Here is a 12,243-nt window from a genome sequence, read left to right on the forward strand (position 1 = left end):
GAATGGCCTTGATTCCCCGAATCGAGGGCGAGATGTGATTTCTTGAGTTCGATGTTGGGCCATCTGGAGGACTTGAGGCCGGATCTTTGCCTATGGCTTGAGCACCGAGGTGGCATTGGTTGAGTAAGTGATTGAACTTATATGTTCGGATTGTCCTATTAGTGGAGGTGACGGCTGAATAGCCAGTGAGATTGTAGTTATGTTATACTGCGAGATGTTCTATTAACTGGAAGTGACGAGGAAGGTCTGCTGGATGATAGAAGAACTATTAGTGTTTGAATTCCATGCACATTCAGAGGTATAGCCCTGAGTTAGGGCGTTGTGAAGATCTTTTCATGTTTTCCGGTTGTGGTGAAGTAAAGTTATTTGCGGTACGAGTTCAGACTCAGGAAGACTAAGTGACTGCGTACAGTTTTATGACGGTGGAAGGTATACAGAAATGTTAGATGGAGGCAAAGCAGGTTGGTATCTCCTGTGGAGTGTTCTAGGTTGTGTGACCCCTACCGTGATTGTTAGAAGATCTCATGTGCAAGTGAAAATGTAAGTGCTGAAATTGAAAGTTTGTGATCGCTAAGAGAGTGGCTTAACTGTTACGAGATTGCCGAAGATTTAAAGTACTAGGATGATTTGTGTTTACACAAGCTTACACAAGATTTGAGTTAATCTCACTATGGTATTGTGGCATCAATAGAGATAAGTGTTATGATTATTGAGTGTATTCTGATCTATGGCTTCGAGCCAAGTGGGGAGTTTGCTATCGATTAGCTAATTGCTCGTTATGTGCTATGTTCGGTTCCGATTTGAGGCGTTGTGGAATCAGTTCTGGATGCGAGAATTGAGCCCGAGGATGGCCTCGATTAAAGGAAATTTTTGACTAAGGAAAGTTATGTGCTGCAGTGTCAGAAGTGCCAACGAGGCGCTGGTTGTTTGGTTCGTTTGATCCGGCTAATTGCAGTTAAAGAGAGTGGATGACTCTCGAGAATTTCTAATGAGATTCAGGATTCTGCATGCAATAATTGGGTATTCTTAAGGTTGTATGGGTATTAAAACTGTTGTTTTCATGGGAAGAGGTCAAGATTGTCGGTATTCTATGGAATTATGGATTCTATGTATTAGTATAGAAAGTAAAGTAACAGACTTAATTCGCAGGGAAGTTCTTCAGAGTAAAGCAATCTGGAATGTGTGTTTCTTTGGAATATTGAGAGAATTCAGCGCTTATTGGGTCTTAGACAGTGTGGATTTATGCTTGGACCTCGTTGTGGTAAACCGGGTTGAGGAATTGTAGTCTACAACAAGAGGGGATATCAGTTAAAAAATGAATTAGAAGAAATCTAGATAGATGGAGTAGCTTGATAGTAGACCAATCGGTATGGAAAGGATATGATTAATTCTTTGATAGTGTCTGTGTCGAGGAATGAGTTCTTACAAGTATTTTACAGCACTGCTCTCGGTTTTGATGCTTGCTTAGCTTGGTCTAGTTAGAAGGATTCAGTCCTGGTCAATTTGTTTACTCCAACGGCCATTGTTGGGAGAGGCCATTCGATGTTGTTGAGCTATTCGTGATATGTGAGTTACCCTCCTGCGTTATGAAGATTGAGATTTGGTTATATGCAAAATGGTCGACGGTTTCAGTAGGTCTTTATCAGCGGGAATTTGAATGAGACGGCATTTTGGTGTTGCATATTTGTTGCGCATTAGATATGTTCCTCTCGGGCTGGTGTGGCATTGCGTCATTTGCTTCTCCATGGTTATGGTGGTTCACTTTTTGTGCTAGGCATCAATTTGGCTTGGTTGATGGTTTTGGCGATGAGACTTGAGTGTTTCATGTGGAGCAGTATTTGGATAGGATTGCGCATTGTAGCGAAGACTATAGAGATATGACCTTTCGGGTTAGATTCATGTGTTCTATTTCTATGATGTGAGACCGGTTCTCAGCCTTGTTTTGATGGTATTGGTGAGCTTGTGGTACAACTCTCTCATTTGAGTCATTTTCATGGTTGAGTAAGCTCAGATCTGTGCTATTAGTGCGCGGATTGCACAGTTGTGGCTTTAGATGGTATTGTGGTCATGTCACCAGAGTATGTTTAAAATCAGATGAGATTGTTGGGATCTAGAATTGAATACAACTCGGTTTTCGTTTCAAGCGTTGTTAGGATTATTGATGTTCGCTCAGAAAATGCTATGGCGTTGCCAAAGGAGAAGTGGCTTCATGAATGTTGACCTGAGGAATGGTCTTATGGCTTACTGTGTGTTTTATTTATTCTGGCGGTATATGAAAGTGTTAGATTAGGACTTTGGTTGATAAGAGGCATTCATCGGTCTCGGTTGTGTGTGCAGCTCTGTGACAGAAGTTATCGTACAAGCGTTGATTATGTATATCATGTGATTGCACCTGAGTTAGCAGGTATGGGTTATACAGCTTTTTGGCTTATTCAAGATAAATGTGAAATTCTGATTGTATTATGATTTCGAATGGAAATGTGGTTCTTATGTTTATAGGGCTAATTGAGATTGTGAAATTTCAGTTTCTATGTGTGTCAGACCTATAGGAGGTAGGGTGACGTGGGATCACCCCAGGTAATGCATGTAAGGGTTATTTTAGCACTGGTTGTCTTTAGAACAACTCTAGGTACGTTCGAGCGAACGTTGTTAAGTGGGAGAATCTAACGACCCGACCGGTCGTTTGAGCTATTGCGCTTTGATCGCCAGTTTCTCGGGCATGACTTGCCCCGTGTAATGTGTTATGACTGATGTTAGATCGTTGTTTTTGTTTTTCATGGAAATCGGTATGAATTTGAAAGAACAGTCTCATTGAAAGCTTTGATTTTGAAAAGCTTTGACCAAGAGTTGACTTATTGTATATGAGCTCGGATCGGAGTTTTTATGATTGGTTAGCTTCGTGAGGTGATTGTGACTTAGGAGCGTGATCGAATTGGTTTTGAGTCCGGTGTAGAATTTAGGCTTGAAGGTGAAGTTAGTATTTTGGCGAATTCCGGTTGATAGGTAAATTTGATCCGAGGGAATGGAATTCCGAGAGTTGCTGACAGCTTCGTTATTTAGATTTGGGATGTGTGTGCAAAATTTCAGTTCATTCGGAGGTGATTTTGGTTGGTTTTTTGATCAAATGCATGTTTCGGAAGTTTTAGAAAACTTAGGCTTGAATTCGATGTAATTTATGGTATTTAGTGTTGTTTGAGGCGTTTTTGATGATTGGAACAATTTGAATAGTTTTAGGATGTGTGGTGCTTTTGGTTGAATCCCGGCAGGGGCCTCGGAAGGGTTTTGAAAGTTCATTTTTGTTCGCGAGCTAAAGCCTATTTTCCTCCATTTTTGAACATCCTGAGACTTTTGGATGGGAATTGAAGGGGATGTCAACTGGATTGATTGGAGTGACTTCTATGATCTTAAAACGCGATTATTATGTGAGATTAACCTTGAAATTTATGGAAATTAAGCCAAAAATTGAAGAACTAGGCTTGAGTTTTTGATATGTCAAATTGGGATTTGAATGGGTCATTTGAGCTCGAATTTGAGAGTTCTTGGTATGTACGAACTCGTGAAAGATAAGGAACCTATTAATGTAAAATTTTTTGAGTTTCGAGAAGTGGGCCGGGCTCGGGTTTTGCTAATTCCGAGATTTTTGATATTTTTCGATTGTTTTCGATTGGGTATTGTTCCTTAGCCTATTGTGATGTATTCGCTCTGATTTTCGATAGATTCGACGCGCGTGGAGCCAGTTTGAGAGGCAAAGGCGTCGCGAGCTAGAGATTTCGCCGGTTCGAGGTAAGTAATGATTGTAAATACTGTCCTGAGGTTGAAACCCCGAGATGCACATCGATGTGGTTAGTTTGAGGTGACTTGCACGCTAAATGACGAGCGTGGGTAGAGCACCGCTGAGGATTGTGACCTGGTCCATCCCTAATGACTATTTTAAATGAGTAATTTGATAGTTAATTGTTTGATGTTATTATACTGGTGTATGCCATGTTTGGGCTTTGTGCCGACTTGCTGAGACCCTTAGGGCATTTGATTGATTTTCCTCACTCTATTTGTTGAAAGTATATCCTCAGTCATGTTTTTATCTGTTTATTTCTCAAACCCTGGCTCTATCATTATATTCTTAAAAATGTGGAAAACTGTTTGGGCTGAGTTCCCTTTTTACTGATAGACCGAGGGTCTGATGTTAGATTGACGACTGAGATAGACTGAGAGTCTGATAGTGATGTTATATGACTGAGAGGGGCCGAGGGCCAGTTGTGAGGATTATATTATATCTATGGATCGGGCTGCACGCCACAGTAAGAATATGTATATAATATGATACGGATCGAGCTGCACACCGCAGCAATGCTTATATGGATTGGGCTGCACGCCGCAGCGATATATATATTGGATCGGGCTGCACTCCGTAGCAATATTGCCCTTGGCGTAAAGGCCCCTCCCGAAGTCTGCACACCCCAGTGAGCGCTGTCGACGATATATGGATCGGCTTGCACGCCGCAGCGGTTATTTATGTATATGGATCGGGCTGCACGCCGCAGCGGATTACTATATGTATGCCTATTGAGCATTGAGTGCGAGTGTGAGCACTGGTTGTAAGAGTTGGATCACGAGTGACAGAGAGGCTAGCCCGAGGGGCGATAGATATAGACATGCATATGAGTGATGTTTTGCCGTAGAGGCCTGTTTATGAAACTTATTGATTTACTTCTCTTTAAAGTGTTTCTATCGATATTTGAATATTAACTGTTTTCACTCATCTTTATATTGAGCCTCTGTCGAAGTTGAACAAATGTTTAAAACAACTGTTATTTAAACTGGGGTTATGAGTTTTCCGAAATTAATCACTGATTTTGGCATTTGGTCATTTTCCACCGAGATTTTCAAGTTATGAAGTACTTATGATTACTGTTTTGCCCAGGGCTGTTTTACGAACTATGCTTTGCCCGAGGCCGATTATTGCTTTAATCTCTATTTTATTTTAAATGGTATTGAACCCCTACTGAAACTGATGGAAGCATTTCAAAAATGATTTTTTTTACTTAAAGCTGGTTTTTAAAAGGGAAGGTTGACTCTTGTTAGATTTGAAGCCTGTTGTGTTTATTGAGCCTAAGCGAATGTGGATTCATTGTTTCCTATGCTCTCAGATCTTTATGTACATTACTTACTGTTGGAACTCACATTACTCCCTACACTCTCGTGTGCAATGCATGTATCTATTCACCCATAGCGGGTTTTGCTGATTGGAGGCAGAGCTATAGAGTTTAGCGAGACTGCCAGCGTCGCAGCACAGCTTCTCTCTCTGTTGTCCATTATTCCTGTTTAGTGTATTTTTAGACCTTGTAGTTGTATTTACACTCTTACAGATGCTGTGACTTGTGTACACCCCGATTAGGCTGTGTTGGGTTGTACTCCGCTAATTAATATATTAATATTATATATTTAGACTGCTTATTCATGTTTAACTATTTTTGAAAAGGCGATATGGTTGGTTGACTGGCCTTGTCTTCACGAGAGGCGCCATCACGACCGGATCGGGGTTTGGGTCGTGACAAATAAGATGCACCTAGACTATAAAAAAATTGATTAGTTGAAAAAAAAAAGAGAAAAAAAATTCGTTAACTTTGTTTCTAACTATTTGACATGCAGTTATATGTTAAGCAAGCACTTGCGACTCACATGCCACAATCTAAAACAATCTCAAGACACTCTGAAGTGGAAATACAATAGAACAAATACATTATAGGATAATTACTCAAGCCATTAGAGGTATGTATTAATATTGTGAAAGTTTAAATTGTCTTACAAGTAGGCAAGTTTCTACTAGTTCAAAAGCTCTTATAGTGAGGTAAAATATGCATACATATACATGAATAAAAATTATCTGACTCAATAGAGCTCTATTATCCATCAGCTCTAATAGAGGATCACATTCACTTCACGATTGAAAACCTTTTCAAGAAATGTTGGGTACACGAGTAGATCTTAGTACTAGTTTTATCGCACGCAAATGCAAAGTCTGAATGTATATACATATCTTGGAGGATATGTTGAGAATTGTATTTTTGAGTTTGGAGGTAGTTGGGATGCTATCTACCTTTAGCGAATTTGCTTACAACATAACTTCCAGTCTAGTTTTCAGATGGCATCGTCTATGAAGCATTATATGGTAGATGATGTCGTTCTCCTATCGGAAGGTTTGAAGATGGTGAGATTAACTTATTGGGACCCGACTTAGTACAAAAGCTATTGACAAGTCCAATTCACAGACCGCGATTTTTCACAATTAAAATGACAAAAATCTTATGCGGATAAGAGAAGAAGAGACTTAATGTTCACAATTGAGGCAGAGTGTTCATACAGTATCTCCTAAGAATCGTGGTGCGAATTCGGAAAAAGTAAGTTGACCGAGGTTATAGGTCAGTATGAAATATCTGACCGAGTGGAGCTATGGCATGTCGTTGGAACTTCCTCCTTGTTATCTTAATTCACCCAGTTTCATGTCTCCATGCCAAAAAAAAAACAAAAATGTATATCAGACTCCTCTCAAGTGCTTGAAGCACCTACTATACTATCGATGAGAAGTTGTCTTACGAGAAGAGCCGATGGCTATTGTCGATAGACAGTGAGGAAGTTACAGTCAAAAAATTGTGTGTGTAAGTCTTGTGGAGAAATTATACCATTGAAGAAACTACTTGGGAATGGAAGATGATATATGAGTCAAGTATCCTCATTTATTTCGGTCTACAGGTACATACTTGAGTTAAATTCGGGGACTGAAATTTCATAAGGTGGTATGATGTCACGACCAATATTTAAGTTAGGTTAGGTTAGTCTTTTAACATAACAAAAAAAAGAAAAGAAAACAATACAAGAAAAGAAGAAAAAATAGAAGATAACTTAATCAATCTAAAAGAAGGGCAAAGCCCACGTGAACCAAAAGAAAAGAAAAGGAATTGGGGAAAGGGAATGCGCTGCTGCTGCAACAGAAGCAAAAAAAAAAACGCAAGAGAGAAGAAAAGAAGAAGAAGAAGAAGAAGAAAAAAGAGGTTGGAACCAAACTTTGAAAATAGGTAATAAATATTCTTATATTTTGTTTTACTAATATGAGATTATAAAATTAAATAATTTGAATTATATAGTGAGATTGACTAATATAATTAGAAATAAAAAAGATTAAGTAATGCTTCCCTTAAATCATAGCACTTTGTGGAAGAATCATGCGGTGCCTGTAGAACACTTTTAATGAAGATTTTTTTAAACAAATCCAAATTCTTAATGTCTTTGTATGTAGTAATGTGAATTAAATATCGAACATACAATAGAAACAAAGGCAATTTGTTGAAGGCATTCTTTTAAATTCAAAGGATAAACTTTCTTACTTCACTTGCTTAAGATATCTTCTAGTAAAATAATTTGTTAGGTAAGAAAGAAATATTTCGATAGTGATCCTATATGATTTTAGATATATACACATTAATTGGCAATAACTTGGTAAAAGAAAATTGAAAAAAATTACATATCAGAGTAAGTTGAAATTGATAGATTAAGACTAGTTGAATTACTAATAGCAAGGATAATAAATTCAGCGAATTGATTATAACATAAAAGCCTGAGGATGGAATCTAAATTTAGCTATGAATTATCTTAAACAAAGAAATTAACAGAAGATCGATATTGATGTGATTATATATTGATTGAAGAAAGTCTTACAGATCGATCGAGCGACGAGGTTGATATTTCGACACGAGTACTGTGAGTAGTAATCTTTACCACAATTTGTCTTTTCATAACCTGCATTTTTTAATATGATTTTGAAATAAATGTATTACCAATACTTTGAAATTCTAGTGTGGGACAAAGTCCTTACTTGATATTATACCGAACAGTTTATTGAGATGTTACCTATTATCTAAATGTCACCGTTACTAGATATTTACCGTACTGAGATATTACAGTTATGAATTATTCTCACTGTTACTCAGACATTGTTTACTGTTACTCGCAAGACAAAATTAACTGTTACCGAAATAGAATTACAAGATTGATAGGAATGACATCCCTTATTTTTGAAAATGCTTCTTATGAATATTTACTGGTTATAAGAAAAAGTATTAAATGGGAGGAGACTGAAGGATCCAGTACTAACGCGGGTGCGTTAAGACCTGGTGCACCTTGTATTTACATGTTACCGATTACAGTTAAAGCCCTCGCAGTGGAAGGTAGAACAAGCATGCAGTTACAGTTTTTCCTCGATAGGATATAACTATGGATTCTAGTTCATTTTAAACTCCATTTTACTTGAGTTTCTGATTAAAAATGCTTACAAAAGTCCCAAAGCTTACATTGTACTTGTTTGCAGGGTTTGGTCAAGAAAATGACAAAGAGTCAAAAATCAGCTCAAAAGGAGTGAAACCTGCACAATACCAAAAACAAGTCAAAGCACAGTCGCAGCAGATCCACTGCGCCGCAATCCACATAGGCGTACGCTGGTGAGGAGATCAGAGAAGGTCTATTCGGTAAGCTCGAGCACTGCGGCCGCAATCCATTTTATGCGGACCGCAGTAGCCTCACCCGCCGCAATCCATTTTATGCGGTCCGCGGAGCAGAAATTTAGAAGCGGACGGTATGTAGAAAATGTGAAGCCACCGGCCGCAAACCATTTATGCGGACCCACAGTGAAGCCACCACGGCCGCGGTACATTGTGCGGACCGCGGTTGGCCAGATTCAGAGACCCAAATATCAAGCTAAAAAGCCTCACCCCGGCCGCGGTACCTCCGTAGGGTATTTCGTCCAGAAAAATTGGCCTTGTATAAATAGTTCTTTTTCAAATTTTTAGGCATCTACTTTTAGCTGAGCACCGAACGACTGTTTTTGACTACTTTGAGTAATTCATAGTTGATTTACATTGAATCTTCATATATTAGCTTGTAAACATATCATATGGGTTATTCTTCATCTAATTATCTGTTTTTCTTCCATTATTATGAGTAGCTAGACCCATTACTAGGGTTGTGCTCAACCTAGGTGGGTATTTGATGTCTTGTGTTTTAAGCTTAGATGTTTATGGTGGTGATGATATTTAGACTGATTTGAGTTTTTTTATATTGGGTTAGCTGGTTGCAAACCTAATTCATACCTATTTGACTTGAGCTCTTCTTTGAGAAAAGAGCTTGAGTCTAGGTAAATCAATCCAACAAGGAATTGGCGGCTGTACTCAAGAGATTGATAGCCCAAATTAAAGGGTTAAATCTAGATTAATATAATACCCGACTTGAGCACATTGCTTGTATATATTTCGACACCCAATTGTCTTGAGAAAGTCCATTTGGCAAAGTCACTCAAGCCACCGAAGGTTATAGAGTGAATAGCGTCGTGCATTGGCTATATCGTATCCCAAACATAACAACTTTGCCTTAGACTCTAATCCCGTCAAGTATTCACCTAGGGGAATCACTTCCTAGTGCCTCGTTAACTATTAGAAAACCTTTCAAGTACTTATTCTTAGTTTAATTTAGCATCTCATTAAATATAAAGTAGAAGTAATCAAAAGAACAATTATTATTGAAGCGCAATAGAAAACCTTACGCATTGCTATTTTAAGAGAACCCAATTCCCAATTCTAGCTCCCTGTGATTCGATCCCGACCTTTTCGGGTAAAAGCTGCATGGACGCTTCTCCCCACTCCATAGTGTGCAGAGTTGGCTGCCATTTAATTTTTGCGCCGTTCCGGGGAGCTAACGGTTTGGGATATCTATCTAAATAGTCTTGTGTATTGTTTTTCTTTCCTTCCTGTGATACTAACTGTGTGTGTGACGCCAATTCATACAATATGGCTGCAAACAACAACAATGACCTTCTTGGAAACGTGGTTCCGGGGGAGAAGTTGATGACATCGGTGAACATGATGCCTCTCGTACCTCAAGGACAAAGGCGGTCTCCAGGCCAATGCCAATGATAATGTTCAAGACCCTCCCCGCCACCTCTAGAGTGGCTCCTCGGGTGCTTCGCAACCAAGATATGCTAGTGCAATTGTCCCACCCCGGATTCGGGGCGGAATTTTCAAATTACCAATGTGACGCTGACCTTGTTGGACTAGCGATGGTATTTTCACAGAGTGCTCCCGAACGTATACAAGCACATTAAGCGTTTAGTTGATACATGCTGGGAGCAAGCAAATGAACGTTTCAGAGATGCCTTGCCATTGAGACTTTTCCCTTTCTCTCTTCGAGAAGCATTAGATTGGCTGGAGAACCCCAAGCACTCCATCCATACATGGGATGAGTTGGGCAGACAAATGCACTTCAAAATTTTTCTCGCCGGGGCACATGGAAACTTTGAGGATGAAATATAGCTTTCCAACAGGAGCCCAACGAACCATTGCATGAAATTATGGGAGAGTACTGGGCACTATGAAAGGAGTGTCCCAACAACGATATGACTGAGCAATGATACAACAGACTTCTATCGGGCATTAACCCACTAACCAGTGCATAGTTGAACCAACTCGCCAGGGCAACTTATGAACACATCGTATGATCAAGTATGTGAATATTGGATGAAATGGTGGACATCTTCCGCTTGGCAAAGCAGGCAAATGTGCCACAAGGTGACCCCACGGCCATTTCACTTGCACAAGGAGCTTCATGATCATGGACAGCAATAGCAGAACTACAACAATAATGAACCAGTTAGCAAAGCACAATTACAGCAGGTCAAGCTCCTCGACAATAAATTCTATGAAGGTGTCAATATGCTAGTGAACAAAAAGAAGGCAAAGAGGCCAACAGAACCAAGGGAGTTCAAATCAATATGACCAAGACAGTGGTGGTTCCAAGATGATGGCTATGATGAGCAGAATGAAGAAGTGCAATACGTGAACAACTATCAAGGCCAAAGGGGCAATTCTTCCAACCAACAACAACAATGAAATCCCAAGGCAATTGGGGAAATCAGCAACAAGGGAACAATAATTGGGAACAACAACCAAAATCCAAATTGGGGAAACCAGAACAATAATCAGAACAATCAGGGTAACTGGAGTAACACAACAACAACTGGGTGAAACAACAATCAGTGGTGGAACAATAACAATCAGGGAAATCGAGGCAGGCTTTCAAAGCCCCCAATGTATCAACAACGAACAATCCACCTCCATTCCGATCACAAGGTCCAGTTTATCCAACAATGACATGGGGAGAATTAATGATGTTTAACACATGACGAAAAGAATCTGACTCCGATGCCTCAGTATCTCTCTCTTTGTTCATCAAGGAACAACTGATACTGAGCGCTCATGCGCGCATACGAACGCGTGGAAGGAATTTCAAGAGTTACTTTTCAAGCTGAATCAAGGACGCACGATAAGAATTCAAGAATGTGAAGTTTTCCTAAAGGTTCCGCAGCCTCTCGAGGATAAATACAGACGTCTCCGTACCGATCCGCGAGACTCTACTAAACAAGCTCATGACTCATGAGACCTAGTAACCTAGGCTCTGATACCAACTTGTCACGACCCAAACCCCGATTCGGTCGTGATGGCGCCTCTCGTGAAGACAAGGCCAGCCAACCAACCCATATCGCCTTTTCAAAATAGTTAAACATGAATAAGCAGTCTAAATATAATTTAATAATATTAATTAGCGGGAGTACAACCCAACACAGCCCTAATCGGGGTGTCACAAGTCACGAGCATCTGTAAGAGTGTAAATACAACTACAAGGTCTAAAAATACACTGAACAGGAATAATGGACAACAGAGAGAGAAGCGGTGCCGCGAACGCTGGCAATCACCTCGCTGAACTCCTATAGCTCTGCCTCCAATCAGCCAAAACCCGCTACTGGGTGAATAGATACATGCATCTGCACACGAGGTGCAGGGAGTAATGTGAGTACTCCAACCCAGTAAGTAATAAGAGTACATAAAGACTAAGTAGTAGGAAACAATGAATCCACATTCGCGTTAGGCTCAATAAACACAATAGGCTTTCAAATCATAATACGAGTCAACCTTCCCTTTTAAAACCCAGCTTTTAGTAAAAAAAATCATTTTTGAAATGCTTCCAGCAGTTTCAGTAGGGGTTCAATACCATTTAAAATAACAAAAGAGATTAAAGCAATAATCGGCCCCTCGGGCAAAGCATAGTTCGTAAAACAGCCCCTCGGGCAAAACAGTAATCATAAGTACTTCATAACTTGAAAATCTCGGTAGAAATAACCAAATGCCAAATCAGTGATTAATT

Source organism: Nicotiana attenuata, unplaced genomic scaffold, assembly GCF_001879085.1.
Source record: "Nicotiana attenuata strain UT unplaced genomic scaffold, NIATTr2, whole genome shotgun sequence".
NCBI classification, from domain to species: domain Eukaryota; kingdom Viridiplantae; phylum Streptophyta; class Magnoliopsida; order Solanales; family Solanaceae; genus Nicotiana; species Nicotiana attenuata.